General features: G+C 40.7%; 1 protein-coding gene and 1 long non-coding RNA gene across 4 annotated transcripts in view; both read left to right on the forward strand.

The window, feature by feature from the left end:
* Positions 1–26,379, forward strand: part of MGMT (O-6-methylguanine-DNA methyltransferase) — a 224,784-nt gene that overhangs the window by 100,749 nt on the left and 97,656 nt on the right. The window lies entirely within an intron of this gene.
* On the forward strand, positions 23,126–25,363 carry LOC143843665 (uncharacterized). The gene is made up of 3 exons (XR_013233639.1): positions 23,126–23,665; positions 24,406–24,532; positions 25,005–25,363. It is a non-coding gene; the product is annotated as an uncharacterized LOC143843665 (long non-coding RNA).

Below are 26,379 nucleotides of genomic sequence, written 5' to 3' on the forward strand. Positions count from 1 at the left end.
GAATAGGATTAAAAGAAACTTAGTATTTATAGGGCTTGATCTTTCATTTCTTTTAATGTCAAAATTATTTATTTGGCCTGTTCTACTCCAGATGTGACTGTTGAGGGCATATTAATTTATATTCAGTTTTCATGGGCCCCTGTCCTCATCTGTACATCATTTCTGATTTCCCTTTTGTCCCTGAGGAGTTCACCTATTCATATTGGAGGTTTCATTTGCTGTGTAAACAAAATAAACATACAATACAAAAAATCCCTCTGATACTGTGAAATAATTCTTTCCAACAACATAGTGGATCATGTTTTTGGAAAAAAAAGAAAGAAAAGGTGATACATAGAGGCAACTATTTTTCCATTTATTACCCTCTTGAGAGAAGTCTGTAGTCTTAGTACAGTGTGCTTTCTTAAGGTTTGATAAGTTCATTAAAAAAAATAATGATAACCTGTACTTTAGGATAACCCTAGAATGTGTTATGCACGATTCTTCATCAATAGCATTTCAGTAATATGCTAATATGTATTTGCCTGGTAGTTGCTTATTAACTACATTATGTTTAGACTTTGTGTGAAGAGAAACATCAAGGAAGGGATGTTTTTTTTTGACATTTACAAATAAAGAGGATATGAGTTATTTATTCTAGAATGTTGCTGCAAAGTCCTTATCTACATGTGGCACTAAACAAGGATTTGTTGTGGGATTTGAGAAGGCTGCGTAGTGCTTCAGTGTTAAGCACCCAAAACTCTAGGGGACTGGCACTAATTTCCTCTCTCTCGTAAAACAACATAGTATTCATAACAACTCAAGAGGCTTGACATAAGTAATGATGGCATATGCAGGCGGAGATTACCACCCCAGCAGTGTAATCAAGGTGCTAGGTACTAATGCAAGTTAAATTGAGACAATAATGCTGAAACTTGCATTGTGGGATTAGGAGAGTACTTGAAATGCTGACATCGGCATCTCCTGAAAGAGTGCCTGTCTTGCTTTCAATTCCTGTTTATACTTAATGACCTCAAAATTTGTATGTCGTTAACACCATGTACTGAAGTGGGAGAGAACAAGGTTTGGGAGGGAGAAGATTCCCTGTCTTAGTTGACTTTTGTCTCTTCTGGTAATTGGTGGCTTTCCTGCCATATTAGAGAGCAGCACATGAAGCAGCAAGGCCCCTGAGGTCTACATAAACATGCTGCTAGCATGGAAAGCCTCATGCTCCCCAGCACTAGGCAATCATTTACATACTTTGAATGAAAAGTCATCTCTGCCTGCAAAATTGTTATTGCTAGGGCAAATTTGAATACTAGTTGTATGGAAATTCTGAAATAAAGTCATATTAAAATTTGATGCTCAGATCAATATTGTGAGACCCAGGTAATTAAAGTTGGCTTGTTTGTTTGGCTCCTTATAAATAAAAAGGGCTTAATGCAGACTAATTACATGGGATCCTTCATATACTGTAGGATAATAATGGCAGCAATTTAAACCAATATTAAATGGGAATTAATAAAGGGGTATTGAGCCACTTCTACTGTATTAAGCTGCGTGAAATGTTATCTCCATCTCAATTTAACTTCCAGCCCTTTGCGGTATGATTGATAAGCTTTGAAGTTTTAAAGGTATAATCCTGAAATATTTTCTGCTTTAATTAGTAGAAAACACATTTTTGTTGATGGGCAAAATAATGCTTTGCCCTTCCTAATGTGTAACTCAAACTTTCTTCTGTAGTTAAATTAATTACATGTGCATCTTTGTTTGCCTAGGCTTTTTAAAAAAATCTGTTCTTTGTCGAAAGATACTGCTCAGCTCTGCCTTGAAATTTAAACTTGCAACTGAAAATTAGTCTTTGAGAGTTTTTTAACATGGCCAGTGAAGGTCCGGTGAGTTGGGTATGTTTTAAGATGAATTCCACAAAGTTGTATGTTAAACATTTTTTCAAGTCGCTGTATTCACAGGGAATGCCATTGCTTTTATTGTTGTGCAACTCCTATAAAACCAGTGACTTCCTACTTGTTTCTTCCTCAGACTCAAAGGGATGGAGAGAGTACAGCTTGCTAGCTACATTTCAGTCAGTGTATACAACATACTAATGTGTGCATGGAAACAGCTGAAATTATTAGTTTGTTGTACAGTGTTTGATATAATGATGATGGATGATCCGGAAGATTTTCTCTTTAGCAACTTCTTTCTTCAGAGGGCTAACCGGAATTCTTGTTTTGTCTCTTCTGTCACGTGTTAGCATTTTTACCCTTTTAGCTGGGTTCAAAGCAGTGTTGAAGGTCAAGACCTCTAACTGAACACTTTTTTTTTGTATTGAGAAATTGCTGGCATTGTTCATTAATTTCTTTCTTTCTTTAAAATGCCATGTCAGTCCTCTGAAGGAATTCACAGTGCCACTGGCCCTTGGACAGCTGTTCACCATGGTCCAGTGAAAGTTCCTGATGAAATTACAGGTGCAGGGAAATGCAGAATTAGAAATCTGATGTTGCAATACTTGTGAAGCTATAGCTTTGTTGATGACAGGACAATTCCGTTTTTGACAGTTTAATTTACTGTTGCCAGTGGACAAGAGCAAAAGGAGAACGTGGGGTTAGCCACCTGCCCCTATTGTACTGTGCCTCACATACTAGGTAGCAAAAATCATGACTCTCTCAATGTGTCGTGCTCAAATGAGGAGGTTTTCAGCTGGGAAAATGGAATATATCAGTGCATGTAATATTGCTTGACCTCATAAAACAAAAGAAAAAATTGCAGATTCTGACAGCCATTATGAATCTTGTATCAGCATCCAAACGACTCTGAGCTGAGTACAGTAGATGTTTATAATAGAAAAAATCAGCATTGCCACATTGACTTACAGTGCAGAGCAAAAAATGACTTGTCAGTAATTCGTTCCAAGATGTTAAAGAGGTTGTTGAATTTACTAGTATATACACAAAAAGAATGTTTAGCCTGGAGCAGAATGCAGAAATAGTCTATACGCAAAGGTGTTCTTTTGAAGCGAGTTGTGGCATAGGATTGTGAGAGGAAGCAAAAAGAAAAAGGCTATTAGTTCTAAGGAGCTGCAAGGGCCATACTAGGCTTCTTACAAGATATGCCAAACTTTTTGTCTCTATGAAATGCAGTACCTCTTAAGCTATTTTACTATCAAATGTATTGATCTATGAATACATTTTGTTTGTTCTTGTTTTTCTTGGCGAATTCTTGCGACACTAGCCTGAAACTATTCATAGGTAGTTATTTCGGACCTGTGCTTGTTCAGAACTAAGTCCCATTGATGGCAATGGGTATTACTTCTAAGTAAGTGATCTTAGGATCACACCATGGATGTCATATGTCTAGGGGCCAATCTATTTTTGAAAAAAAATATTGTTACCAATTAGAATTTCTAGACAAACAGTTGTGGCCTCCGATTTAATGGCCCCCAGTTAGCAACTGTTTCATTCTAGTTCAGCTGTGATATTTAGATCAATCAAGTGAGTGGTGTTTTAATTTCTTTTAAACAGCAGTACGAATAGATATGGTGACATCTTTATGGAACAAAACTTTCTTTGTATAGGTACATGCAATCTTCTCTACATCCTGAAAGCTTTCATACTGTTATATCATCAGAAGTTTTCTCAATAAAATAAAATATATATACTGTCTTGTGTACTGGGAACAGCAAAGCAACATCTGTCTTTATACCAAGATTTTAAATGCTTGTATTTCAGCAAGATAAAGCATCTACTTGCTTGTAGACATCAGTGTTTTCAAATCAGGTTGGCTCATAAAGAGTATCGGGAAAGATACTCTTTCATGCCTTCAGGGACTAGAGGCTGTTCTTGCTTTGGCTAATTGGGATGGCTTATGTGTTGGCAGGTTATCCTCTCATACCGGCTGCGGCAGTGATATTTACCTATCTCTTCTTTCTCAAATGGAGCCTAATACACAACATAGTGTTTCTTGGCTGCTTTGTGTTTGCTGGAACTTAAGTGCACTTGAATTAAATTGCAGCTCATGAATGCCGTGAGAGTGCCAGTATGTTGAAATAAAGCAAAGCTATTGGGTCAGGATTATCAGTCACAATTATCATCTGTGAGCTGTCAGGAACCTAAAAGGCTTGAAAATAATTCTATAACCCAAAGGGATGCACCCACTCTGGCAAAAAAAAAAAAAAAAAAAAGGAACCAAAAAGGTAGCCTTCTCTTCCCAAAGATATATGCATAATATTGCAGCTCTTAAATTATTGTTGTTGTTGTTATGCATTCAGGACAAACTTCATCTGTAAAAAAAAAAATTAAAAATTAAGCAGTTAAAGAGTTTAGCACCAATTGTGGAATAATTCCCATTCATGTTTTCCTTGAAAATAATGGCTATTTATTTTGCTTCTACTGTTCAGTATTGTAGAATATAGCTCAGAATGCTTAGCTGATACAGTGTTCTACTCTGTTTGTAGTAGTGCTCATCTACTTGTTATAAAATCATCACAGTCAACAGGATAAACCAGTATGTTTTTTGCAGTAACCAAAAGGTCCAGTGTTTCTTTAGATGGATAGGAAGATAGAACAATGTCCCTGTAGAACAGATCTATTTTTTCCCTTTCAAGTATACTGCCTTAAGTAAACGATCTTGTTTATAGAGGTGGTGCTTTGGGGGACAGCAATTGATTTTTTTTGTACAAATGTTCCTTCCTTAAGGCTGTTAGGACAAGCGGGTTATAAGGTGGGTAACAAGCCAGAAGCAAGAACATTGGAGGTTTGTCACTTGGATTGGAGCAATTACTGGCCTGATGGAAGACTTATTTCTGCTGCAAGTCAGCTTCTGTATTAAGCAGCTTTTGTTCAGTAGGTTTGGTTTAATGCTGAGAGGGCAGTGAAGTAGTTGGATCTTTCTTGGAATTTATCTGGATATGCATTTTTCACTATTGACTGTCCTAGGGTGTTCTGGCTGTGATGTAAGATCTTTCCTCAGCCTCATGGTCCTTATCCTTTATACTCCACCCCCTTTATATTTTAAAGCCTCTTCAGGTAACTGTTATATATGGATATAATAGTATAAATAATTAAATCTTCCACAGAGGAAGGGGGAAGATATTTATATAAAATGTATTAGACTGTCACCTGTTGCTTTTGCATATTTATTACAATGATAATTGGAGATTATTGGAGATTAAGAGCCTCTTGTGGCGCAGAGTGCAAAGGCAGCTGTCTGAAAGCTTTGCCCATGAGGCTGGGAGTTCAATCCCAGCAGCCGGCTCAAGGTTGACTCAGCCTTCCATCCTTCCGAGGTCGGTAAAATGAGTACCCAGCTTGCTGGGGGGTAAAACAGTAATGACTGGGGAAGGCACTGGCAAACCACCCCTTATTGAGTCTGCCATGAAAACGCTGGAGGGCGTCACCCCAAGGGTCAGACATGACCCGGTGCTTGCACAGGGGATACCTTTACCTTTACCTTAATTGGAGATATGGCCAGAATCTTATAGATTCCTATATTCATACCCCTCCTTGGAGGTAGAGTTGGTAGTGTAATAGTGGTGCAGAACTGAATGCACAGTGTAGATATATATGTCCAAAATAGTCTCTGACCAGTGGTAAGCACCACAGGATCTGCTTTGGTTATCTCCCCCTCCCTGTGATATGTAAAAGAGCTGGAGGATGGGTGACAGGGTTCTCTCAAATAGAATTTCTGTGTTCAATAACTGTGTTCTGCAATCATAATAATTTTCTTTACAGGGTAGGTTATAAAATCAGATTACTTTGCAAAATTTGTAACTCTGTACCAAGATTTCATCTGAAAAGATTAAAAGTATAATTGTTGCAAAGTGTAAAGTAGATTTCTGTTGCCCTTTTAACGTAGAGTGTGTGTTAAATTCTGTGGAGCATGTGGTTATACAACTACAGCAACAAAAAAGGCTTTTTAGAAACCCTTTCAATTGCAGGGATTCTTCCCCCTCCTTTGTATAAGACTGTCAGCGTATGATCCTCAGTCCTGACATGTACATATAGACTAGTTTTTCTCCTTCAGATCAGCAGCTTTGGACAGCTTCTGTTTTTGGCACCCTTTTCAACCTGCTCTGTCTTGTCATTTTAGAGTTCAATATCTGCTGCTCTGAAGGAAAAAAATTGGGATGGGTTGGACCATTGTATTTGGTCTTTTGACCCTCTGTGTTGCCCATGAGCAGTGAAGGATAACTTTTGACGAGCCATGTCAGATGTGACAGGCAATCTAGTTGGGTTGAGTGGAAATGTGCTGTACAAGTTTGAAGCCTTAGTTGAGGGCATTTTTCTTGGTGTTCAATGCATTTAAATTGACGCCATACTTCAGTATGTTGTTCATTTAGAATCTGTAGAGTATGTTTGCATTTCCTAAATGTGCAAATGATTTTTTTGTTGTTGCTTGTAAGCTTGTGGGGGGAGGGGCAGATGCATCAAGCACATTTCAGGGGTAGTTTGTACCATTTGCAGGCTGTTTATATTTCAGTGCTGCATCTGTTTTTACCTTCCCCCTCTCACTCAAGGGCTCTGTTCAGATCTGCAAGTTTAGCTTGTGTGTTTTTGTGTGTATTAATCAGTTATTTCTATGGCTACAAATATGTAGTCATTGCATTTTTCTCAAAGTATGGCTATCAACCTATTGCTGTTTTCTATACAAAAGTGTAGAAATAATTCATTTATATTGGAAATTTTGGAAAATTTATTCAGTTTGGAGAATGGATTCTAAACTTGTTCTAAAATTTGATTTTAGTCCATTGTAAGTAAATATTATTGGTTTCCCAGAGGACATTGTTTCAGTGGCCTGATCTGGAATTTTATAGAGTAAAGCAAGAGAATATAGACCTCAAGACAAACTACTGTGATACTGAGACTAGGACAACAGAAAAGAAGGTAGGTGGTTATGATCAATGCTGTATTTATTCAGAATGAAAATGTTGCCTTTTTGACTTTCTAAAAAAGAGAAAGTTATCTTCTACTCAGGGATAAAGATCCACTGAGTGTGAATGAGAGTGCACTGGGTGTGCAGGGAGAGATTTGGAGAAAGCATGCCAACTCATTCACCAGAGAAGAATGACATTCAAAGGATACTGCATCTACAAATACTGCCTTTCAAATGGCTTTGAGTTTCAAGAGGAGAGAGGAGGACTTTCTTACTAGCTTAGCTAACTCCAGATCCTTGACTGCCAAATAATAATAAGTAGTAGGAAGAATTGGAATGGATTTGTTCCTCTACCAACCCATGTTCTGACATATAATATAGTGACCCACACCAGCTTTTGCTTCTTCTCTTTTACTTCCATCACAAGAGACAATCTACTGTAGCTATTAAGAGTTTGTGGACATTTTAGATAGGGAAGAATAAGGCAAGCAATTTTAAACATCCTACTGGGTTGTAAAAATATGACTTCCTAGCCTATGGAAAGCATTGTGAAGTGGGGAGGGAGATTTGTTACTAGAAATAGACCTGTCTCCTGAATTTACAATGGGGGATTAGCAATTCTAGAAGACTAATAAATCATGCAAGAGGTGGTAACAAGTGAAATGTTCCACCTGTGCATAAGGTAATGGTAAAGGTATCCCCTGTGCAAGCACCGAGTCATGTCTGGCCCTTGGGGTGATGCCCTCTAGAGTTTTCATGGCAGACTCAATACGGGGTGGTTTGCCAGTGTCTTCCCCAGTCATTACCGTTTACCCCCCAGCAAGCTGGTACTCATTTTACCAACCTCGGAAGGATGGAAGGCTGAGTCAACCTTGAACCGGCTGCTGGGATTGAACTCCCAGCCTCATGGGCAAAGCTTTCAGACGGCTGCCTTACCACTCTGCGCCACAAGAGGCTCTTCTGGAGGGCGTCACCCTGTGCATACAAAGAGAGTATCTGTAAAAAAAGGAATTGGAAACAAATCAAAATGGTTCCTAACAACTTACATACAATTTAATTTAGATCAATCATGCAGAGAAAATAAAGAGATGATCAGGTATGAAAGAGGGAGAATTGGGTCATATAAAATGTATACTTTACTCTTTTTATAGTAAATGTATAGCCAATTTGTACCTTGGGGCTAGGGGCAGGGAACCCTCAAACAAAGCCTTTATGTGCTCATGAAGGCAATGTCAAAGAAGTGGAAGTTCATTAATGGCTGAATCAGATTCTGATAAATGAACTCTAATGGACCATTAGGAGTACCTCCGGGGTGAGGGAAAGACTTTGGGAGTGACTTCATTTGTATTCTGGCTGGGGGGGGGGGTCCAGGTGTAGAGAACCCTCTGTAAATGGGATTTTGATGTGCCAGTTATCTGGCCCTCACTCCAATATACGATAAGAGAACTGAACGGGAGTGAGTGAGGGTTAGGGCACCTATAAGATTGATTCACCATATATCTAATTGTGATAATTGTATGTTTTTACGGGATTTTTAATGGGTTTTATTATATTTACGGATGTTGGAAACTGCTGTGAGACTGTTGGAGAGTGGCAGTATAGAAATCTAAAAATAAATATAATGAAATAAAGACAGAAGGACACTGCTAGAACCACTAGAAAGAGACATAAGGTAAAACAATACAGAATAGTCCTGGTGCGGTCCCATCTTTTGTTCCAGTTGTGCTCAGGTGGGAATGATCATCATGTCCTGCCCTTCTGTGAAGATGATTGCATTAACCCTGTGACAGCCAGGGGACCTCTGACTGAAGAGCATGACTTCACATAGAGTCTGCCAGTTGACCTCTTTCTTCCACATAAAGCTTTCTGGATAGCTATATGTTGGCCTGACCTGTGTTGTTTATATTGAACCAGAAATAAAAATGAAGGATCTTTCCTTCTTACCTGAACAAAGTTTATGTCCAGTGGCACCATTAAGACCAACAAAGTTTTATTCAAGGTATAAAAATATGAAATGCTTCAAGAATTTGCATGTCATGACTCATCTTACATTCAGAGTTATCTTCATTTCAAGCTAATATGATACCAAAAAGATGCAAAACAATCTATGGTGAAACAAGAAGAGTTGGTTCATATATGCCACTTTTCTCTACTAAAAGGAGTCTCAAAGCAGTTTATAATCCCCTTCCCTTTCCTCTCCCCACAACTGCCATTTTATGAGGTAGGTGAGGCTGAGAAAGCCTTGATATTACTGCTCGGTCAGAACAGCTTTATCAGTGCTGTGGTGAGCCCAAGGTCACCCAGCTGGTTGCATGTGGAGGCGCAGGGAATCAAACCCAGCTTGCCAGATTAGAAGTCTGTGCTCCTAACCATGCCACAGTGATCCATGCAATGGTCACCTCCAGGCTGGATTACTGTAGCTTCCTCTATATGGAGCTACCCTTGTTCCTGACCAAAAACTTACAGCTGGTACATGGTGCAGAATGCAGCTGCCCAAGTTCTTAGAGGATCCCATATGGCCAGCCCTCCAGCATCTGCATTTCCCCAGGTGAGTTCCAGATCAGGTTTAGGGTGGTGATATTGACCATCAGAGTCTTACAAAATCCAGGACCTGCGCATCTGATGGACCACCTCTCCTCGTGTGTCCCCCAAAGAGTACTTCATTCATCTGGAGCAAATTTGTTGGTCATCTCTGGCCCCAAAGACATGTGTCTGGCTCAGGCCTGGTGGAACAAGCTAGGCCAGAGCCCTGACAGAGCTATCATAGTTCCACAGGAACTGGAAGGCAACACTCTTCCATCTATGGCTGAGGCCAGAGCGAGCTAGTAAAATGGGCATCCCTCAGGCTTTTCTCTCTCTTTTCCCATGCCACTGAACAGGCTGGAAATGATTAATGATGGCTGGGTTAAGGGCGGTGGTTAGATATTTAAGTTGTTTAATTGTTAGTGAGTGGATGGTTATTTTTTTAATTTTTAAAATCTTAATTTAAATTAAATGAATTAACTGTTTTATATATTTTTAATATTGTGGTTCATTATGTTCGAAGCCATTGACATCAGTCCAGAGCTTTTGATGTGCCCAAAGCTTTTGTGTTTTCTAATAAGATTCATTACTTTTGAACAAGATTCGCCATTTTCACATTTCATACCATTTTAAACCTTCCACAGATTAAAAAAAACAAAACAGCAATTTAGATACAACATTGGGGGAGGAACTGCATTTAGAGAAAGTAAAAAGCCATGCTTAGATGTGCACTGATCATTATATTAGTATCTGGATTACAGTCAGCTTATGGCTATGATCAGTGTGCCCTGTCCTGTCCACCAGGTTTGTTAAACCAAAAAGGGAACAAAAACTCAACCTTAACAAAGTCAGGAACTCAAAAGTTGAGCTATAAAACAATATAACATTTTAACAACTATTCATTAAAGTGCACCAATATTAGGTTTAAAACAAAGTAAAAAAAACTATATAAAAACTATACAGATCTAACTGTACAAGAACCGACCAAATGCGTTTCGACCCTACTGGATTTTCTTCAGTGGTCAACAATATTAAATAATACACCCTTATTTAAAACCGTATAGCTGGGTGGTCAAGGGAAATCTGTTAGGTGTAGCCCCAACAAACATTGGTATAGTGTTTCTTTTTGGAGCCCTACCTTCTAAGGTATGTAATATCTAGGAATACCGCTCTCAGCTATTGTTTTACTCTGCATAGAGAGTGCATCTCATGTGTGTCAGAAAAAAGCATTTTAAGGGGAGGTTTTGCTCATTTAAATATATCACATGAAATATTTTACATGCAAAAAAACTGCAGCATAAATAATGGTAACATACCCAAGATGTATTCAAGAACATTTGTCTTGCAGGGGAACATGCCACAAAGGACCCAGACTCAATTCTTAACTTTGGCACTAAATAGACCACAACTTTATTAACTCAACAAGCGTTGGACAGCATGGGGAAGAGATCCCCCCATCTTATGACCCCCTGGCCACAAGGCAGCCAAAAGTTTACCTTGGCGAGCTTGCCAGGTCCACTGACACTCTGCCAGGCTTCCTGTGCCCCCAATGACCAGCTGAATAATTGTCAATAATGAATAATGTTGGCAACGATTAATATGCTGTAATATTCTTGATTATAATATGTTTTTATACAGTTATATAGCTTCAATATTAGTGATGATAATCTTGTTGTGATTGTATGAGACTGATTTGGGTCTTTAGCTTATTTTAAAACTTTTGTTTTCTGTTTTCTACTTCTCAGTGAAAATTAAGATATACTAAGGTGGCATAATAGAACGGAAGTAATTTATGCTTTACATTTTGATAACAGTAGAATTATATATGCTAAATTATAAAATAATATATGTTTATTGTTAAAACTGAAATTATATTTTTATAAGACAGTAAAAGTTGCATATATTTTAATTTCCGCCAAATTTTGAGTTTTCCTTTAAAAATTTCCAAACACTTTAAGTCTCAACATTCCCAGGAATTTTGTCTTTAAATATTGATAGTGAAAGCTGTATATCAATATCATTTCATAAGACTCCATGGAACTGAATGCATCAGGTATTAAAAAATCTAAACCATTGCCTTGGTTAATCCATCGTGGAAATGAAATGAAAACTATAACTGAGAAATGCTGTTATACAGTGTGTATAAAACTCAAGAATTTTGAGGTCACTGCAGGTGGCTGAATAAACAGCCTTGAGGGGTTAAGGTAGTTTGCTTATACAAAGATCATGCAGAAAGATACAGAAGAGCTTATGAGGAATAATACTGGATGATTTTTTTAAAGGCAACTAAGTGAAAAAGAAAATAATTTTGACAGCTTTTTTACTGAATACAAAAGTATGTATTTCAGATGATGTGGGAACTCAAAAATATTTTTTATAACAAATGCTTTCACATTAATGGTGGTCTCTTTTTAAATGTGCTTTTTTGCTTTGTCTTGTATAAGGCAAAATTACATGTTGGTAGAAGCAGTAGGCCTGTGTCTTTCCCTCTGTCATGTGTAAGCACATTTCATCTCGGTGTCATTATGCTGGTATATGTTCCCCCACAAACGATACATAAACACCTCATTGGTGGTGACAGTGAAATGATGCCAGGACTAGTAACTGGAGATGGAGAAAATTCCGACAGGACTGCTGTTTCCTAGCAGTAGCCCAATGTTTTTATAATATATGGTCTTAACAAATCCATTAGTAAGCTGTAAAATAGAGATCTAGGACTGCTCATTTAGTTATCTCGAAAAGGCTAATGCTATATGTGATCATAAAAGGTTTTATGTGGAATGCTACGTAATCATGTATGCTGCTGGTACTCAGGCTGTTTTTGAATCTGTGGGTTTCCAGCAAGAACCTTGCATATTTATAATTATATAATTACTAGTAGGGACCTGTGAATCCCATCCTCTACCCCACTTGTTGGGCAGCTCACTGTTCCCCACCTCTCAGTCACCAAGAGACTCAAAGAGGAGATTTTTCTTGGCCAACCCCCACGCACCTGACTACACACCTTTTCCCACCATCCTTCCTGGATCTAGCAGCAAGGGGGGGGGGGGTTTGAACAGAAGCTGCCCCTTTTCACCCACCTCCAGCACTGCCACCATATTGACTATTTGGGGGGGGGAGAGATGAGGAGAGCAGGGGCTCACTTTCCCATGCACCCTCCTTCAGAATAGTTATGACGGAGGAGGAATATCACAGGCACCTCTCTGCTCCTTGCCCAGCTAATGAGGCAAGGGGAAGGGGAGGCTCTACATTTTGGACATTTACAAAAAATCTCTTCCATTTTTAAGTTTTCAGATTTTTATGCAAACTAGTGGGGTCTCCCAAGGTGGCAGAAAAACTTTCTTTATGTCAATATGGTCCAGCTACAAGCACATGGGGTCATGTTGACTATTAGATATATTTGTATTTATCAATAATATTTATCGAATTGTATTTATCTAATTCTCTGTACAGCTTTGTCTGTGGACACTTAAATTTGATGATTGGTGCTATGAACAGTCTAGAGTTTCTCAGGATCTGAAATATAAAATAAACACACAAACATATTTGCAAATAATAAAAGCAGCACTTATAGCTCGGATAAATGAATGTCATCTGTGGTTGTTGCTAAGCAACCATAACAATATTATTATTATTATAACCTGCCGTTCCCAGCAAGCTGGCTTGTACTGGGTTACAACATTAAAAACCCACAATAAAATATAAACCATTGCCATATCCCCACCCCCATATTGTCAGATGGTTCCAGCTTTGGTTTCTTTCAGTCAAAGGCAGGGGGATGGGCAAAGCCAACAGGCCAACAAAAATCAGGTGACTTGCATACCACTGAAAAATGAAAACTAAGCAAAAGCTTATAATCTGATCTCCAGTAATATCTTAAATAGCTCTGTGATGGCAACTGAATCTGTTACTGAAAAAAAAAATCCTGGTTAACATATTGTGGCTACCTCTCACCATTCTGGATGGATCTAGGTAGATACAACAGGGGCTTTGTATGAACTGTTTTAGGTCAATTTCACCTGATAATGATTGGATCATGATAGAGAAGTCATTCAAGATCAAGCCATAAGCGAAGTTAGTAAACAAAACCAAATCAAAGATTTGACATTGTTTGTATGTGGAAACCATTGTGTATTGGAGCAATGCATAGGTTTCATAGTGACTGTGAACCCCAAGCTACTTCAGAGATGAATGTTGACATCCCTAAGGATAGTATAGATAAGCAGAGTAGGGAGGTTCCTGCTTTGGTCTTTTCAAAAGAGAATGCATTCTTCTGAAGATTTCCAAGGAAGGGGCTCCACTCACCTCTTTAGGAAACCCATACCATAGAGCCAGAGCTACAGTAAAAAAGATCCAAGCTCTGGTAGATGCCAATCTGGTGATCTTAAATGGTAGGATGGCCTGATGACCATAGTTGGTACATAGGGACTGATAGAAGACAGCCATTTAAAGAACGAAACCAGCTTATATTTATGGGGCTATCAGAATGTGCACACTGATACATCTGGCTTTCTCTAGATTTTATATATATTTAATATTTCTGTACTATTGGCTTTTGCCTTTTTTATAAAGCATTGTCATTTGACTAGAATACTCAGAACGTGATAGGTACAAATCTAAATAAATGAAGTAGTAGTTCATGGTTGGACAAAGCATTTTTGGCAATAGTGTAGCAGACTTGCAATCAAGAAGATATGTCACACTTCACTACACACATAGTTGACCACATCCATTTAAATTAAAATTAACTTTTCTAAAAGTGAAGTATTGCTATTGATTTCAGTATCATTATTAAACTACATCTAAAAGTGTCTTGTAATATCTTCTGCACAATTGGATCTTGTTACACATATAAAGGCAGGAATGTGAGAATGAGACTTATTTTTTAAATCATTTTGATATTGGGTGGCAAGAATCTATGCACCAAAAGAATGTCAAAGCTGAAGATGCAAGTTATTTGTAGTATGTATTTTATGCACTGTGTCAGAAAAGCAATTAGGTATTAAGGACTGTATTTCCTTTACCTGTGCTATTCTATTCAAACTTTAGCCCACTTCCTTAGTATATTTTTAGATGAAAACCAATTTAAATTTGTAGATATGATTTGTGTCTATCGTTTCCATGTCCATCACCTCTACAGTCTTTGTCCTCCATCCATATACTCACTAGATAACCCCAGATCAAATAAATTTGATCAGAGATAAGTCACACTGAAATTAACAATATTCAGGTAGTTATAACTATTTCCAGCAAAGCTTGAAAATTAACTTTAGTTGGAGTAGAACTCATAATAAACCCATATTCATACATCTTATGCACAATGTACATATGGATGCTAATTGCACATGCCATCATGTATTACTTTCATATGAATGTACATTTGCACTCACTGTCTGTTAGTTGGGCGGTATTTTGCTTCCTACCTTAATGCCTAATGTTTCCCATCAGTCTAGATGCTGATTTTTTTTTCAAAAACTTCTGAGAAGCTGGAATGCTCAAATATTCCAGCAAAATTTACAATTTATCTGAGAAACAGATCCCAGCCCATAGCTCCGGACCAACTGAACAAGAGGGTGCATAAACACCCCATACCTCAGCAGCTGAGGACCAAATTATAGGTGCAGCAGATTCATAAGTTTAAATATGGATATGCACAAACCATTACAAAAAATGGCCTCAAAAGAAGAGTAATTCTTATCTGTACTGTAAGATAAGCTGCTGTCCATGAACTATGACACATTTGTTTCTTTGTCTTACACTGTGTTTATATGCAAAGTCTATTAAGGAAAATATTTATTATGATGTCCTGATTTTGGATACACACAGCAGGCATACAAGGGTAATTTTCTGACCTCAGAGCTTATTGAAATCCAGTTTCAAAGTTCAGATACTGGTTAGACAAAGCTCATGACTTCAGGTCTGAAGGAGGATTCAAGAGCACGGTTTCTAGAATATAGGCCAGAGTCAGATATAAAGAACATCAGCACAGGCTGCTAAGTCAGTAACTGACAAGTTGCTTTCATACAGGCACTCCCTTCTCAACAGCTTTCAAGCTGCGCACTATGCATCTTCCAGCTGCCTTAGACCTGCCCCTGCCAGCACTCATCCTCATTGTTGGTGCTGAACTAGTGTGCTGCTAGGTGGGCACCATGCCTTCTGTCCTAAAGTTCCCTCCTAATATTCCTCCTGTGATGTTCCCGAAGCTGTGGTGACAAGGGAAATGAACGGAATAGCAGATAACGCTCTGTTACCAACTCAGGGATGGAGGCTAAGGGGCCAATAAGCAGGTACTTGGCTGAGGATCTATATCTGGTACCTCAGACTGTCTCTCCTCCTGCAGTGCCTCTGCCACTTCAGTGGGTCAGGTCCGGTCTGATTGTCTCGTCCTCAGTCCTCTGCATCTGCTTAACTTGGCTGTTCCACAACAACTCTTTAGTGTTAAAACTGTCATATAGGTTCTGTACCATTACAAAAGCAACTTTAGAACTCAGACTGAGAAATTGTCAACAAGATTCTCTCCATGCAGGGAGGGCTTGGAGTTCCTGCCAGGACCTCAGAGTGAAGGGAGAGTGCATTCTGTTTCATTCTCTTCTAACCACTGTTGTTTTAGCAGCTTCGCATTGGTTACTTAGGATGTCTACCGTATGGAGGATGCTATGATACAGTGCCCCCTGTTTGGTCCTGGGCTTGTTGCCCTAATACTTCCCACTACTGCATGGGAAGCCCTTGCCCAGCTCTCCCCCCTGTTTGTCTCCAGGAGCCTTCCCCGCTTTCAAATGGCACCTGGAGTACTGTGTGCAGTTCTGGAGGCCTCACTTCAAGAAAGACGTGGATAAAATTGAAAGGGTACAGAGGAAAGTGACAAGGGTGATCTGGGGCCAAGGGACCAAACCCTATGAAGATAGGTTGAAGGGAATGTTCAGCCTGGAGAAAAGGAGGTTGAGAGGGGACATGATAGCCCTCTTTTAGTATTTGAAAGGTTGTCACTTGGAGGAGGGCAGGATGCTGTTTCCGTTGGCTGCAGAGGAAAGGACGTGCAGTAATGGTTTTAAACTACAAGTACAACGATATAGGCTAGATATCAGGAAAAAAATTTTCACAGAGTAGTTCAGCAGTGGAATAGGCTGCCTAGGGAGATGGTGAGCTCCCCCTCACTGGCAGTCTTCAAGCAAAGGTTGGATACACACTTCTTCTATGATCAAGACCGCACAATTATGCTAATTAACCCACTCAGTAAACATTAGAAGCACAGCCACCATGTCAACATTGATAAATTGGGCACAGTCTCATAGTTGGGTATAAAATCTTAGCCAGCACCCACCTGCAGATATGTGGATCTTGTTAATGCAGAGCTGCAGAGGCTATGAGGAAGAAACAGCTTGTTTGCCTGTAACTGATGATCTTTCAGTGCTAATCTTTGTGCTATTCCAACTGCAGGAACTGAGTGAGAAGAAGGTTTCTCAGTTGCAGATTCATTCCCTTACTGTTTCTTTCTCAGAGTCTAGTGGTACCTTTAAGACCAACAAAGATTAATTCAAGGCGTGAGCTTTTAGTAAACTGTGTCACAACATCCAAATATAGCCATAGGATAATTCTTTGCTAAAACAGCCAATCAGTACTCTCGAATTCAGTTGTAGTTCACAAAAACATACGTGAAATAAAACTGTCTATGTTAGTGACCAACGGCTTACACTTTACCATTTGTTGCTTGCCCCATCTGTCTCCAGTGTAAAGTGTAAGCTGTTGGTCATTAACATAGACAGTTTTATTTCACGTATGTTTTTGTGAACTACTTGAAAGTACTGATTGGCTGTTTTAGCAAAGAATTATCCTATGGCTGTATTTGGATGTTGTGACACAGTTTACTAATTTAACAGAATTAACTTTATATTTCCACTGTCATGATGGTAGTTCTTAGTCTGAGGAAGAGTGCTTGCACTCAAAAGCTCACACCTTGAATAAATCTTTGAGGTCTTAAAGGTGCCACTGGACTCTGATTTTGTTTTGTTGTGCTGCTTCAGAACAACACGGCTACCCACTTGAATCTGTTTCTTTCTCATTAGAACTTAATTATAGGTTTTCAGGGTACAGTACAGTATTCCTGATAGGGCACCATTTTCACTGATGAGCTCCACGTTTGCCCCTCCTACATACACATAGCAGCCATCACTGGGATTGGATTCAGCCCTGACCTCTCGAGTTCTGATGTTTCTTCTTTTTACTGTAACAGGTAGCCTGGTCAAAATATGTCTGCAGCTGTGTAGTGCAGGGTAGTGCAGCTTTCCTATGTATTATTATATCCTTCTTATCTCCACTGTTAGGTTAATGTTTGTTAATCTTCATTTGTCAAGTAGAAGTATAGGCATCTCTCTCAAGGACCTTATATTTGGGAGGCTAGGTCCCTCTCATGTGATTTTTGAATGATCTCCCTTGACCCAACTTTTTAGTCTGATACTCAAGAACCTGTGAATAATACTTCATTGTACATCTAAAAGATCTTCAGAGCATCCAGAACAGGGGTGGCCAAACTGTGGTCATGCTGGCAGGGGCTCGTGCGAATTGTAGTCCATGGACTTCTGGAGAGCCACAGAGTTTATATAAACTCATTATGAAATCACAATGTATGTTTATGGTTTGTTTTGAAGTTTCCATTTAGCATTGAGCACTTTTCAGGGCTATAAGGATCTCCACAAAAGGTTCGCTTTCAACGGTATGACTTCACCCAGAAGAGGCCTCTAAAAATAAACACCCTTCATGTTAGCCTTTTTTTTACAGTGCTTCGTACTTTAGCTCTTGTATAAATATCTGCCACATTTCCACCAGGAGTTATTGCTGTTATATATTTTACAGACACTTTACTGTCATCTAAGTGGTTTATTTTATTCCCACAGCTAGAGGAAAACTACAAAAAGAATTTTGTAATCTGAATGTGATTGTGGGCTGAGAGTAATGTTTTGAAAAAGAGCTAAAAGTAAATTATATTACTCCTTTATTGTGTTTATGAAGACTTTCCTATTGTGCTAGAAGTTAGCATTAGTTTCAGAGTTATTAACTGGATGTGGTTTTATTATGACTGTGAGATTTTTAGCACCAGTCTCTTTTTTCCTCCTAAAAAAGTATATCAAAAGTTTATATAGGCATGGCCTTAATGGTGAAATACAGGATGAGAAAAACAATTTAGTTTTTGTGTTCAAAACTCCTGCTTGAAGCGCCTTTACATATACTATATGTATTGTGAGAAATCTTGTATCCTTCTGTGGCATATTTGGGTTACCAATGATCTCAAATAGTGAACCATTCAGGTTGGCCTTGGTGTAGGAGTAAAGGAAGAATTTCTGGTATGACCTTTCAAAATGCCACTGAATATGTGTTGTGATGGGAAGCATGGTTTGATTGACATGGCCTTCATTCTTCCCTCTGGAGACATCTGTGTTTCACCTTCATGCTATATCAGCCTTCAGCAACCTAGAATGTGCCTGCATCTCAAATTACTAATGTAATGCACTAATACTTATATTGCTTATAAAATGTTACTTAATAAATGAAATACTTATGCTTTGTTGGGTGTGTTTTTAGGTTTGTAAAGTATGTAAGTTACATTGGATGGTTCCCACCCCCCTGCCCACAAAATAGTTCAGCTGGAGTTATTCACAAATATATAAAATTTATCAACCTGAAAATATTTATTGATTAAAAACATTAAAATCTTTCTGAGTCCATGACTTAAAATTGTAGTCAGTGATATGGGGTTACATGCAATCCCTCATGGGGAGGGAACAGGTAGCACAATTATTTCCTTAGTCGGCTACTGTGGGCTGAACTGAATGTTATTGTGGCCAAAACAGAACCCATGGCCACTAATGCTGCCTTCACAGCCCATTTTAAATGGTCTAGTTCTTCTTTGAAGGAACATCTGGAGCCATAGGCCAGACCCATGAACAATGTAACATATAATTTGTATCTGTATGAATAATTTTCACAACCAGACAATCTTGAAACAATGAATGTATATATGCTAATAACGGCAGGGAACCCACAAGGAACTGCAGAGGTCACTTTATTACTCCCTGTATCTCCTTGCTCACACAATGTCCCCTTTTATCTTCCTAGCAGGCCCCATATTCTCTCCCATTTATCTTTTCCTTCTCTTCTTCCCACCAGCACAAAAGCAACTTTAGAGCTCAGACAGAAAAATTTCCATGTAGGAAGGGTCTGGAGTTTCTGCCAGGACCGCAGAGGGAAGGGAGAGTAGATTCTGTTTCATTCTCTTCTGACCACTGTTGTTTTAGCAGCTCCACTTTGGTTACCTAGGACGTCTACCGCACAGAGGACATCATGACGCACTGCCCCCAGTTTTTTGGCCTGGGGCTAGTTGCCCTGATTCTTCCCACTACTGCACTACTTGCCCAACTCCTTCCCTTGTTTGCCCTCAGAAGCCTTTCCCCCCTTTCAAACTTCGGAGGAAGGGAGGAGTGTAGCACACCAGCCTCCCTTTAGTCTGCCCTCCACTTTCAGTTATATTTATTATTAATTTCATTCATACTTCACCTTTCTTCCCAACAGGGACCCAAAGCAGTTTACGTCATTCCCCCTAATCTGTTTTCTCCTCACAATAGCTCTGCGAGGTAGGTTCAAGTGAGAAAAAGCCCCCAAGACTTATCTAAGGGGGCCATTGCTGCTGCAGGGGAGGAACGCCGACAGGGACCTGGCTGGTGGGAGAGATTGCCCAGCCCTGGCATCCTCTGAGCAGTGTGTGTGTTGGCATGGCAACAGGGGGCGTGGCTGAACCAGGTGTCTGTTAAATGGATGGCCTGACATTGCTTGGCCTCTTTCCCACCTTCAGGGTGCCCGAAGATGCATCGCTTGGTAAAAGGAGCCTTTTTCCTGGCCCAACCGCCTCGCGATATCAGGGAAGCCCAGCAATTTTATTTCATTTTACTTTTTGAGGGAAAATGGATGCTAGACACGCTGCGGGGCATTGTTTGTTTATTTGTTTTTTAAACTAACAAACAACTAAGCCTCTCACGGGCCGTTTTGGCGAGAGCGTTTGCCCCTTCAAAAAAGGAAGGAGAGGGAGAGAGGAACAAGTGACCATGGCACCGAAAAAGGATGCCAGTGGGGGGAAGCCCCATGAACTGTGCTGTGCTGGTGGCGGCTGCTGGTTCCAGGGCCTTGGGAGCAAGGGATGGGACAGGCACATTTCATGATGCAGTGGCAGCAGGTTTCTCTGCAATTCATGGGACGCTGGGGGCATTAAGATGCGTGGCAGTGGGATCATCCAGGATCATCCACCTTGATAGAGGAAGGGGGGGTCTAGGTGGGGGAGGTGAGGCTTTCACCCCCATCCCCTTCCAGCAATTATGTAGGTGGCAGGGATCATCTGGACCACCAGCCATGGGGAAGGGAACATCCATGGGTTTTTTTCGAGAGGGTTTGAGCAACCAAGCCCATCAGAGGTGGTTTAGGTTCACGTGTGTCCAACCACCGTGGAAATGGCAGTTTCTCATCTTCCTCACATGTGGCTCCATAGGGTCCAGGATATCAATAACTGGCTTTGTGGCCAGGGGCCCATCAAGATTTGTCTGCTGGGCCTGTGGGCTAATGCTTGGCTGACTATAAAGCTTGAGGTTATGCTGTAGGACTGCAGACATGGATGGGGAGCAGGAATTCTGCTGCTGCACAGCTGCAAGTATCACCCTGGTCATACAGCCAGGAGGCAATGCCTGAGTGAAGCTGGCAGTAACCTGGCCTTATGCTGACTGGGTGGTATGGACAGTGTTGGCTGGCTCCACATCAAGGTATGCAGACCGTACACGTGGGCATTGCTCCTATTGAAACTGCTATAGCAGCACATCAGGGACAGGCCAGTGTAGGTGTGGTTAGTATTCCTAGCTCCTCCGGGAATGTTCAACAGGGAGGAACAGAGCAACAAGAGACAACTGGGCATAAGAGCATAATGCAAGGAGGAAAGTACTCCAGGGCCTGGCAGGCTGCTGGTACGTTGGGTGAGTCCTCCTCTTCTCTGAAGGCCAACGGGATGGGACCTATTGGTATCAGGATTCTTTGGTTCTGGGCATCTGACCTGGATGATGAACCAGCTGGATTCCTTGGATATTTATTATAAAGATAAGGTGGGGTGGGTTAGTCCACAAAATCCCCTTTGGGTTATGCATCTGGGGAAAACCCACCTGGTACTCACCTTACTAGGAAATCAAGAGGGCCCATAATGGGTATTATGTCGACATATTTAACATGGTGAGACCAGATGGAGATGTCCCAAAAACAGGGTTCAAAAGGGATTTTAAAAAAAAGCTTTACAGTGGCATATAACAATCACTCCTTCACTAACTGGTTAAGGGGTTACGCAGAGTTTCTACGCTTTGTTGCTGGTGCTCACCCAGAAGGGAGTTGGCACTTGGAGAATCACTTAAATGTTTTGGAGGCCAAAGCGCTTTCTGGGGATGCAGAGGCCACAGTGCATAATGAGTAGGCTCGCAAGTGATCTTCAAACAACATCCAGACGAGGTGGGACTAAAAGGACCATGACACCTAGAACATGAAAGTGGGCCCATATGTCAGGAGGACAGAACAAGACAGATGTAAGCCCATGTGTAGGAATGATGGGCAGGGCACCTGTTGGGAATTCAATATGAGCATGTGCCAATGCCACAAATGCTACTTTGAGCACTGCTGCGAGGCTTTAGGTGGAGCCCACTTGAAGAAGAGACGGGACAAGCCAGTGGGTAGATAAATGCCTTTTTGTGGGGGCCATCCCTCTTCCAAAAAAAGGGGGAGGATTGGGATCCAACAGTGGAGCTGTTTTTGCAAAGGCACGTAGCTAGCCACTGGTGTCTGGTGGCCACTGGCCAGGGCTACACCATTGTCTTCACCAGGCAATACATGCCCCTCAGCAGTGATGACAGGGTCAGACAGGCAATGGGTGCCAGCATTGGGGGAATGGGGATGCCATGTGCTCTGGGTCTTGGGGCATCATTCGATGCCACTGGTGGGCCTCAGCCAGTGGCATTGTGATGCATGATAAGGGCCAGTTTACAGGAGGCACCAACCAGAAGGCTACTCCAGGGGAGAATATCATTGCAAAAGGGGAGGGGGCTCCCTGGTGGCCGGGTCAGCCTGCAGCAGTGGCCGGACATCACCTGTTGGCTTCAGGCAGGCCACACCTTCTGCAAATGGTGTCAGAGTCATAACCTGGTCTTGTTTGGCAGGGCGGCCAATCCCAGGTTATTTGAAGTTAATGGGCCAGCCTGGCTTGGAGGGATGTGTGTCTCATCACAGGTCCAGTATGGAAGTGCTGTTGGTGTGGATGGGTGAGCAATACCAAGGGTTTCCCAGGGCCTGAGCTGGAACGTGCTTGGCACAGGAAGTGGCTGCTTAGGACTGCCACACAAGGTATGCAAGGTGCTGCACCCTAGAAGCCGGTGGAGATATTTGGCCAAGGAAATGAAGTTAAGGCGCCTACATAGTAAGGTACGATGCTCTAAGGGAGCATTCATCTGGTTATATAGTCTCAGTTATGATAGACTGCAGGTGTGTCAACAACTGGTAGATCACTCTGATGCAAGGGGCTGTGTGGATGCAGAACCTGATTGAAGGCTACCATTTCCGGGGGGGGGCAGGAGAACCCAACAGAAGCTGGTGCCCAGAGGGGTCACTCCATGGTGCCTCCCCCCCCCTGTTTCAGCCTGCCATTACGTCTGGGTTTTGGAGCTGGATAGCCAAGGCAACCCGTTGAGGGGCAGGCTGTGGTGGGCTTCCTTGTGGTAGGGTAACCACAAGATGGCATGATTCTCTTCTCATGCTTGCCATGCTCAATGTTGAATAAAGGCTGTGGCCAAATATTTTATGCCAAATTATGGTTGTCAGTGTCCTCATTAGGCGATCAATATCCCCCTGCAAGGCAATGTGCTCCAGGATCACTCTGCAAGCTTTCATTACAGAGTGGGGATTTGAACCTGGATCTATCAGATCCCACTCTGAAACTCTAACCACTACACCACATACACAGGCTTTTGTAGAATGCTTGCATTCAAACAGCAGCAAGCGGCCATGCCTGGTTGAATCAGGCAAGTCACATTTATTTGTTTGTTTGTTTGTTTGTTTATTTATTTAGATTTCTATACTGCCCTTCCCTACGGCTCTGGGCAATTGTGTAACGTTGTATAATTTGCCTGGTGGTTGCTTGTGAGTCTGGCGTTAACGAGTCCTCCATCAAAGAGTAAAACAGACCTGGAAACAGTCTTTCTCCTCCTGCCTCTTACTGACAGAACCCAAGGTTTGGCAGCCAATGATATTATGCCTATTCCTTTCTTTGAGCTTTTATTATGGGGTGGGGGTGGTGATCTCAATGTTTATTTTGCTTGTTTAAGATTTCAGATTTTCCCCCTGCAAACGTGGACCTTTTTCCAGGTTTGTAGAAAGATCTGTCTAGACTGCTTATGGCTCCAGTCTCTGAATGTAAGTAGCCTTAGATTTGACCATGTTGAGAATTTGGCATAACAATACTAGGACATATCATACAGCCTTGCCAATACTGATATGCTGGATTGAAATAGAAAGAGATTGCTAAAGAGAGTAGGGGGATTGGGAAAGGAGTATTGAGAAGAAAAGATACCTATGCAAGTTCTTGGAATCAAATTGGAATTGTAGCACCTGATCCAGTCTTCCTGTAATTGCTTAAATTGGTTAAACCATAACTCTTTTGTTGCTAACTTTTTCATTTATTAAGAGAAGGGAATATGGTTAGATTGTTTAAAGTACCATTAATCTAACTCTGATGATTTTCTTATGACGTATTGATGCTTGTCGGATGGCTTCATTTTATAGCTTCTGCACAGCTCTTAGAAGCCCAGGTACCTGTCTTTTTGTCTGGTGTAGCACTGTTGTGGTTGTTAATATATAATTCTTTTAACATTTCACCCCCTTAGGAGCAACAGGTATACTGGCACCTGTTTTGTCAGTCCAGATGAAAGGACCTGACCAATATGACTCCATTTCTCTTTGATCTCCCCGCAGAAGGTCAGCGTATCTGCCTAGAGATTCCTCTGAAGAGCAATTTAAAAGTTGCATTTGAGCAACATCAAGTGAAATGCCTTCACATCTCATGCAGTGAGGAGCTCTTTGGTGTACTTCCTGGCTAGATGTGAGGAAAGATATTAACCCTTCATCCAAGATGAAATATTGTTGAATTTTCCTATGTTCTGTCGCATGGCTACGTCTTAGGCTCTGCCATAATACAAAACAATACCTTTTGACTTGTTAAGACCTTTAGACCCATCAGAGTTAGCTAATCTCATATTTTAACATCTGGCTGTTCTGATTTTTAAACATTAATGCATTCATAGTAAAAAAAAATCTGTTGTTATGAAGTGGATAGAAATATTGAAAATATGATTAAAATATTTCAGGGCACTTATGTGATGGTTTCATGGACACTATCAAGTGGTTTCACCAGAGACAAAGATCATATGATTTATATCTTCTTGTGTATTGTTAATGGAGAAGCAGCAGAGGCCACTAGATATTGTAGGGCAGGGGGGGCAGGATCTGAATGTGTAGAGGATACAGACACAAAACTTTTGGAATAAAATTTGACAACAGCTTTATTGTTATAGAATGAGCATTGGGAACCTGGGCAGATCCTAACCACCACCACCCCATGGCCAGCCAACTGCAAGGGAGGTAACCATACCAGGATGCCATCCTGTTGGGACTGAACAATGCACAGATCAAGTTCCTCCTAACCACCAGCCTGCTGGGCAATGGGCAGGTACTTATGGCGGGATCTCCATGGCAATCAGTCTCTATTGGTGCTCCCCCCAGCCACCCGCAATGCCAGACAGCTGCCCCATCCAGCAGGGGAGACACCACTGCCCAGCATGCACCCAGACCATGACACTGTCGGAGCATGCAAGTGCAAGTTCCACCCCAAAGGTTCTGCCCCCAGTATTACTGCTAGCTGTGATGATGTGATGACACAATAAAATAATGAATAAATTCAAACAGATAACTGTCCTGTTATTTCTTTCTCTGGAAAAAAAAACTTAGATTGCTCACAAAAGGGCTTGCCAGGATGGCGTACCCATATGAATTCAAAACATTCCTCAAGAATTTTCGCTGGATTTTCTATGAGATCACACGGTAGATTTTGCTGAAATATTTCACTTCATTTGCAGTTAGTTATCTCTTGTTAATCTGCCATCATTCAAATATTATGTTGTTAATTAGTGTTTTTGTCATGCTTAAGGTTTATCTAATGTACATGCAATAGGTCTTGGATGCCAGAAGATATTGTATTTGTATTAGGAAGGTTACTTAATGTTTTTTTCAATTATGAGAAAGCTTTCCATTAGCTTGTATGGCTCATGGTCAAGATAGCATGGGAGCATTACTATTTACCACTTCCTCCTTTGTTGGCAGCAGGAGTCCAGAATGTAGTCTGCCAAGGCATTGCAGCCACCAGGGTTTCACACTTCAGAAGTGGAAAGTTGTCTTTCTTGGGGGAGGGATTCTGAATATTTATTACCTTGGAGAGACATTGTTTATTTATGAAATATCAGGACCCCTCCCTTTCTAGCATTTTACCATCAGTGGTTGGTAGGAAAGGAGGATATTTGTTTTTCAAGATTTCCACCCTACTACTTAATTGAGAAAAACACTAGAATGGTACCTGTCCTAGGCTTTATGTAAATGTTTGTAATTACTGCAACTATATGTTTGCATTATCCTAAACACACACCCTTTCTTAGATAAGAGTGTCAAGAGAGTGTAAACTTCATTTACTTGAATTCAATGTGGAATTTATGGGAAATGATTAAAAATAAATAAACTGAGACACTTAGGTTCATGTAATGGCATTAAGAAAGTAGTATTGTTACATACTTTGGCTAAGATATGCTTTATGGAGGATAGTAGAATAGAACATGAAAGCACAGTCATACCTATTCAGCTTGCTTCTGTGATTGCAAACAGTAAAGCTACATTCTTGTA

The sequence above is a fragment of the Paroedura picta genome, chromosome 8, assembly GCF_049243985.1.
Source record: "Paroedura picta isolate Pp20150507F chromosome 8, Ppicta_v3.0, whole genome shotgun sequence".
Classification (NCBI taxonomy): domain Eukaryota; kingdom Metazoa; phylum Chordata; class Lepidosauria; order Squamata; family Gekkonidae; genus Paroedura; species Paroedura picta.